The following is an 8,420-nucleotide window of genomic DNA, read 5'->3' on the forward strand; positions in this document are numbered from 1 at the left end:
AAATCTTTGAACTGATTTTTTTCTTCTGAACTTGCAATTCATCACATAAATCTTTGGCGTTATGATTAAACATATAGGATTTCACAAAAACGCTTGAGTTTCTTGTGGATTCACTACTATCAAATTTTAATATTCAGAATACTTTTATAATAAAGGTTTTAGGTTTCAGGAGGATCACTAATGATAGTGTCTTGAGCGTTGATACTCATTAAATGGACGACGAAGATTTGTTTAAGGACGCTGAAGAAGCTGAAGAAACTGAATAAACAAGGTTATATTTACCTCGATTGTTACTCAAAGCCGAGGTAAAATCTGTTTCTTTTTAAATAAAAAAACAACAAAATATGTTTCAACCAAAATGCCACATACCTCTCATTTTTTTGTTAAAAATCAAGGGGATTTTTTTTTTAATACTCAAAATATTAAAATAAAATGTTTAAGCAAATCAAGAGTTTAACAATGACTTAGAGTCTAGGTGATTGACATGCTCATGGCCCTTTATAAGGCATATGGTCAACCCCAATAAGCTAAAAAGTCAAAGGAGGCACTACACTAAAAACTGGAATAGACAGTGCACCTTAGAGGGCGCTTTATTACAAAAGCGCACTCTAAAGTGAAGAGAAAAAATAAGGAGCGAACAACTGGAATAGACAGCGCACTTTAGAGGGCGCTTTTGTAACAAAGCGCCCTCTAAAGTGAAGCGAAAAAATAATGAGGAAATGGAGGGACACCAATAGAGGGCGCGTTTATGAAAGCGCCCTCTAAGGGTACCCTTAGAGGGCGCTTTTAAAAAAGCGCTCTCTAAGTCCATGTACATTTCCAGTTTATAAGGCGCTTTTGGAAAGCCTTAGAGAGCGCTTTTAGAAGCGCCCTCTTAGGCCCCCTTTAGAGGGCGCTTTTTTTACACAAGCGCCCTCTAAAGTCCCCTTTAGTAAACATTAAAATTATAACATATACTGCATGTCTCTTTATTTTCCCTTGCTATATGCTATTTCGTTTACGTAACTGGGTTTTCTCTCTACTGCGATTACTCTCTACTGCGATTACTCTCGTCCTCCGTTCGTTCTCCCTCCCTCACCGTCGTCGTCGCCGTCGCCTTTTTCTGCTGCTGCGTTCACGTTCACTGAGTTATCTGCGTCCACCGTCGCTGTTCACTTTCTTCTCCATCGTTACCGTCACCTTGAAGGTATTTCTCTCAATAGTTTGTATTTTCAGGTGTTTGATTAGGGCATTTTCTAAACTGAGTTTTACATTTTGTGCATTATGTTGATTAATGTTGTTTAGGGCAAACGAGCACTATATGGTGTTCATGAGCACCTTGTTGAAAATCATTTTTTGTTATTTTTTTGTGTATGGTTTTGATCACTGAATGTTGTATGTTGTATGGTTATGTAAGGTTTTTTATTTCTGATTGAAAACTGATGTCATTTGGAGTGTGTTTGAGCTTGTGCTTGGAAATTTGATGATTATGGATGCAAGTTTGTTCATGTTCCAAACACCATAAGTTTGCATTGGTCTTTTGTATGCAGTAGGTGTGTGTGAGTTTACACTACGCCAAAAATGACTTTTAACAGCGCATCTTAGACAGCGCTTTTAAAAGAAAGCGCTGTCTAAGGTTAAAATTAAAATAAAACACGGAAAATGTTCCAAAAAAATAATGAAAGCGCTGTCTAAGGGGGGGTCTTAGACAGCTCTTTCTAAAAGCGCTGTCTAAGACCCCCCCCCTTAGACAGCGCTTTTAGAAAGCGCTTTTAAATATAGACCTTAGTCAGCGCTTTTGATAAAGCGCTGTCTAAAGTCTTTAAATTAAAAAAAAAATTAAAACCAAAAGCGCTTTCGAATAGGTTTGATATTTTCTCTTTTCGTTAAGTTATTTTCTGATATTTTTGTATATCCATGACGGAACGTTCTCGAAAAAAAGAGAAGGTTTTCAGAACAATGGAAAACGACAATGTCGTTTTTAGAAACGGAAATCCAGTTCTCGTCGCTCAGCCACTCACCGTTGTCCGCGCCCTAACCAGCAATGGCGGCGCTCGTGTTCTTGCCACGCCGCCTACTCTGAACCCTAACTCCGACGAGTTCGAAGCATGCAAAACCCCGATGATCAAGGTGAACGACGAGCCTCAAGAAGAAGATGTCAAACCTTCCGTGGAGCGGCGTTCAATGCTCCCGTTTGACGATTTTCTAAAGGCTACGAACACACAAGTTGTCACTGTTGACGAATCAATGAAATTAATGGAAGTTGAATCAACGATTCCAAAGAATACGGAGAGTGCCGATGTTGATGTGGTTTATGAGACTCAGGAATCGGTTAAGACTGGATTCGTAGATGAATCGCTGAAGTCAACGGAAGTTGAACTACCTATTCAAACTGAGGAAGAAGCTGTCAATGTCAATGTGATTTGTGAAACACAGGAATCCATCATCGCTGATCCGATTAATGAAGCAACGCGGATTCAATCAAATGAAGAAGCTTCCAAGGAGAAGGAAGTAGATATTAATGATTTGGAGGTGTTGAAGGTAGTGAAAGGGAAAGAAGCCGCTGTTAATGACGAAGTTAGTGTTTTGAAGGTGGTGAAGAAAGATGCAGTGGAAGAGAAGAAGATTCCGAATCTTGAGGATGGTGAGTTTCCTGTTGAGCCTGGGTGGTCATTACTCGGAAGGAAGATTGAGGTTGCTACTTCCACAGCTAGAGGACTAAGGAGATTGGTGGATAATGAGATTGTTTATTTCAATTTCCCTGACCCAAATACCTCTTACAAGTTCCAATGGATTGTTCGCGTCTCAACCAAACGTTCTGGAGTGGTAATAATAATATCAATTGATTGCAATGCTTACTATTTGAAATATTTTATTGTGTGTAATTTCCCTGAATTGTTTTGTTATTAAAATGCAATGTTGCTTGATTTGATGCTTTTGTGAGAAGGAATCGAAGTCATATATTTTGGTTATGTTGTTGTATTTAACACTTTAGGTTGGGAGGCTGCCAATGGAATGGGCAAAATCTGTCATGTCTCTTGTGCAATCTGGAAATGTTAGGGTTCAAGGCCGATGCATTGCCACACCATATAAATTGGAAATGATGCAAGAAATAATGTTGTTAGTGAGGTATGGGTAACTTCTTGTTTCCTTATGTTAGTTTAGTTTAGTTTAAATGATGTTGATGAAAGCTTTCCCTTTTACTTAGTTTTGTGCCTGTAACTTGGCTATTTCATTTGAATATGATGTTGAGTTTATTGGTGGATGAACCCATTCGTTTGATTTATGGACAGTTTTTATGTTCATCAATCTGTATTCTTGGAGTCTGTTGATACCTCTTGGAGGCTAGAGGCTTGTGGCCACATTAACTCTGCTGCTTACCCCCTCCTTACACTGTTAAACATGCTAGAGATTGAGCCATATAGGAAGGTATTGAATCACTATTTTTTAATTGTTTTGTTTGTTTGTTTGTTAGTGTTGCATTTGTAATGTGCTTTTGTTATTTTAACTAGGCTGATTTCACCCCTGAGGAAATGAAGGCTCGGAAGCGGATTCTTAAAGTATGTTCAATTATTTTCTTTCTTTCCCCACTTTTATAGAGCTTTCATGATATTATTGTTTAAATTGAATTGAATGTTGTTGTTGTTGTGAATGCATGCTAGATGCCTAAATTTTCTGTTTATATTACTAGCTTGATTCAGATGAAGCTTCAGTTTTGCCTGTTAATAAGCGAAGAAAAGGCATCAGTGAGCCACTTCCTGAGCCAAATAAGAATGAACAAGCTCTTTCAGAGTCAGCTTTGAATAAACTTGTTGGAGCTGCTGAAGTCTTTGACTTAGAGGTGTATAAATTGTGTTCCAATTTCAATTGATAGTCTTCAACTTCTCTTTCTTCTGTGTCTGTGGCCAACCCATTTATGTCTTACGTATCTTTAGGAGAAAAAAGCACCAACAACCCTGATGTGTAGTCTAAAGCCTTACCAGAGTCAAGCTCTGTATTGGATGACAGAAATTGAGAAGGGAGCTGATGATGAAAATGCTGATAGAAATCTACATCCTTGCTGGTCAGCCTACAATATATGCAATGGGTAAGTACTAATAGTACATGGTTCCTCAAACAAAACGTAGCTTTTACCTCAATATCTGTATACATTTTAACCTGACATACTTTTTATCAGAAGGACAATTTATGTGAACATATTTACTGGGGAGGCGGCAAAGAAATTTCCACAAGCAACACAGAGAGCAAGAGGAGGAGTGAGTTTGTTTAAAGCCATCAATTTTGAAATACCAAATGCGACATGCACTTTGAACTGTTTGTCTTATTGCAGTTGTGTTTGTTTATTGTAGATTCTGGCGGATGCAATGGGACTTGGAAAGACTGTTATGACAATTGCTTTGATTCTAAGTAATCCAGGCAGGGTGAAGTCAGAAGACAGTAACGCAGAGAGCCTATATGACAACATTTTCTCAACTAAGAGGAGGAATATTAACAATGTAGAGGGTGGCACTCTGATTGTTTGTCCCATGGCATTATTGGGTCAGTGGAAGGTGAGATTCCTCTCTAATTAAGCCAATTAAAAAAGCATGGTTATTCTTTTATATTTAAGCCAATTAAAAAAGCATGGTTGTTCTTTTATATATATCTCAATATTTATGTGAAAGGCAATTTACAATGGTTTATAATATCCAGGACGAGCTTGAAACACATTCAAAATCAGGCAGCATATCCATATTTGTTCATATGGTGGGGGTAGAACTGATAATGTTGATTTGTTGTTAGAGTACGACGTTGTCTTGACAACATATGGTGTCCTATCAGCTTCATATAAAAGTGTAAGGAAATGTTTATTTGTATTTTATTTTCATAAATTTAAATAGTGAACCTCCTCATTTTGGATTCCCTGATTCTTTGAAACCAGGATGGAGAGAATAGCATCTACCACAGGGTCCAATGGTTCAGAGTGGTACTAGACGAAGCTCACCATATTAAAGCCCATAAAAGTCAGGTTGCCCAGGCTACTATTGCCCTGTCCTCACACTGCCGCTGGTGTCTAACTGGAACACCGCTTTAGGTTAATTATTGAGAAACATTTTGTGTAATTTATAGAATTGCTAGTAGAAAAGTACTCCTCCCATATAATGAGCTCATAGTTATTAAGCAAAAGAGTGTATTGTCAAGAATCTCTTTCTGAAATTGTGATGTTCTCTGTTTCAGAATAGTTTGGAGGATCTATTCAGTCTCCTGTCTTTCCTGCGCGTTGAACCTTGGTGCAGCTGGCAGTGGTATGTCAAATATTAGGCTATCTTGTAGCTAGTGTAAATTGATCAATGTTTTGGAATAAAAATCATTTGAAGACTACTATTTCATTTGTTAATCTGCTTTGTAATATAGGTGGACTAAGTTGATTCAAAAGCCCTATGAGCAGGGTGATCAAAGAGCCCTGAAATTGGTCAAGGGAATTTTGAGGACCTTGATGTTAAGAAGAACCAAGGAAACAAAGGATAAAGAAGGAAGGTAGTCATTCTTACTTCATGTGAATTGTCTCTTTCAGTATGCATGAGTGAATTTCTTAATTTATAATGATAGTTATCAATTATGCTTATGTTTTTTCAGGCCTATACTTGTCTTGCCACCAACTGATATTCAATTGATTGAGTGTGAACAGTCAGAATCTGAACGGGACTTCTATGATGCTCTCTTCCTGAGATCTAAAGTAAGTTGTCCATAGCTTGCTGCTATCTGTAAATATTTGAACAGAAACTTGTTTCACAATTGTCATCTTTTCATAAAGTGGTAGTTTTGGAAACTGTAATTTCCCTCTAATGTTGCTTTTACTAGAAACTTTATAATTGTTAGGATATTCAAAGATACTACCTTAGTTATGTATTTTCGTCTGGATTAATTGTTTACTTTAATAAGTAGGAAAACCATGGATAAAACATGGATCTGTGCCGATCGAATGACCAAAGAGTACGAGAGTGGGGTTGCGGAATTCGTTAAGTATGATGTTCAACACGCTGAAAACCCCAGACGAATGCATTGTCCTTGCTTGCATTGTTGTTATATTGGTAAGGTTGACGCACATGGATTGAAATCGCATTTGCTGAGGCATGGAATTGATCAAAGTTATCAGTGTTGGATATTTCATGGTGAGAAAATTAACGAGAATGTTGAATCGAGTGGATTAATAAGTTAGTGACTTAGGTAAATTATCCATGGTTTCTTTATTTTATTTTTTCAATTGTTTTGATTATAAGTTATATGTGATAATGCATGATTTCATTATATTTTTGTTTTCAATTGCTTTGATTATAAGTTATATCTGATAATGCATGATTTCTTTATTTTTTTGTTTTCAATTGCTTTGATTATAAACCTGGAAAAAATGTGGTTTAAAACAAAAGCTTCAAAAAATTTCGTATACCTTAGACAGCGCTTTTGTAAAAAGCGCTATCTAAGGGGGGGATTAGAAAGCGCTTTAGGCAAAAGCGCTGTCTAAGGGGGGGGGGGGGCTTAGACAGCGCTTTTTGAAAAGCGCTGTCTAAGGTATACCTAAAAAATTAAAATAGGAGGGTCTTAGAAAGCGCTTTTGGCCAAAGCGCTGTCTAAGGGGGTGGGGCTTAGACAGCGCTTTTCAAAAGCGCTGTCTAAGGTATACCTAAAAAATTTAAAATAAGAGGGTCTTATAAAGCGCTTTTGGCCAAAGCGCTGTCTAATGGGGGGGGGGCTTAGACAGCGCTTTTAAGATTTAAAAAAGCACTGTCTAAACCTTTAGCAGCGGAGGTTTAGACAGCGCTTTAAAGCGCTGTCTAAGGCTAAAAAAAGCGCTGTCTAAGGTCTTGTTTGTTGTAGTGTTGTATTCAATAATGATGAAAAAAAAGAGAGTTTAGATTGTTGTAACATGAGAGAAATGGAAGGTATATGAATGTGTTTTTTGTGTAGCTTCACGAATATGGTCATTGTCTTACTTGGGTCTTATTGAATCATTTCTATACTACAGATAAAATGGCTAGTAACCAAGATGATACCCATGACGCGAGTGGATCACGTAACAATGTTGAAAATGAAATCAAACGAGGATTGACTGTTATGAAGTCAATCATTCGTGCAAGAGACAAGGGTGAAAAATTCGAAGTACATTGGAGTGCTGAAGACCAACTAATTGAGCCTAACGGTTCAATGTTGGCAAGTTACATTGGTTTCCTTGTTCGACAACATATTCTGATTACATGTGATAATTGGAGAAGTCCGGAATTGAAGGTTGGCAAAGAAAAAATATGGTCCGAGATATAGGTACTTACCATATATTGTTATATGTTTTTTTTGTTGACTATTTGTTGACCATATATTGTTATAATATTACTTATAATAACACACTCCATGTGTATGTTTTTTAGAGATCCTTTCACATCGATGAAAGCCGGCAAAAATATTGTATTCAATTGGCCGGAAAAAGACTCCGAGGATTTCGATCCTTTTTGTCCAACAAATTTCTCAAGGATGAGGAAGGAAAATTTGTTGAAGCAGAACGGCCAATGAAGTATGCGGAGATTATTTCAGCCGAAGAATGGGATAACTTTGTCGCCAAACGAAGAAACGAAAAATTCCATGTAATGTCTATTAATTATGGTATTATACAATTGTTAAGTTACTTGGTTCTGATATGCCTTAAACTTTTTTATCCAGGAAGTAAGCGACAAAAATCGGAAAAGGGCATCAAAACCCGCGTATCCGTACAAAAAAGGGCGTACGGGATATGCACGGTTACAACAAAGAATTGTGAGTATATTCAAATGCTATGAGCTTATACATTGTCACAATATGTTATAATTGATGATCTTATAATCTGATTCAATGTGTAGCTAGCCAAGGAGAAAAGTGACGCAACATCTCTTCCGGAGCACGTATTGTGGAAGGTTGCTCGGGTTGGGAAGGATGGGGCTGTCGTTGAAGCGGTTCAAAATATTTATGACGAATGTGTTTGTATATATAACATTATTTCTTTAATTATATCGAAAATTTTGTTAGACATATAATTCATTTTTAATCTCCTCTAATAATATTTCAGGAGACTTTATCCCAAACCTTACCTTCAACCGAGATCCAGGATTGCAGGAGCCTACTTAGTCGAGTACTAAATGTTCCTGAGTATTCCGGTCGTGTGAGGGGTAAGGGTTTTGGTGTGACTCCGTCGTCATTTTATAAAAAACCAAAAACAAAAAATCCTACCAACAAAGAGGTGATGGAGACCTTGGCGGAGTTAAGGGCATAAGTACTCGAACTGCAAAAGGAGAATGCAAGGTATAGAGAGGAAAGGCGCGGTTTCGAGGCAAAAGATACTAGTGACCGAGCTAGTATCAATTGTCAACCGAAATTTCCCGAGGTAATTATATATGTTATTATGAAATTAAAATAGCACTTTTTTACTTGACACATAT

At 37.3% G+C, this 8,420-nt stretch overlaps 1 pseudogene; it reads left to right on the plus strand.

Annotated features, from left to right (window-relative positions):
- Positions 1-3,147: 3,147 nt before the first annotated feature.
- LOC127087118 (DNA repair protein RAD5B-like) lies at positions 3,148-5,801 on the plus strand (annotated as a pseudogene).
- The last annotated feature ends 2,619 nt before the right edge of the window (positions 5,802-8,420 follow it).

The sequence above is a fragment of the Lathyrus oleraceus genome, chromosome 5, assembly GCF_024323335.1.
Source record: "Lathyrus oleraceus cultivar Zhongwan6 chromosome 5, CAAS_Psat_ZW6_1.0, whole genome shotgun sequence".
Taxonomy (NCBI): Eukaryota; Viridiplantae; Streptophyta; class Magnoliopsida; order Fabales; family Fabaceae; genus Lathyrus; species Lathyrus oleraceus.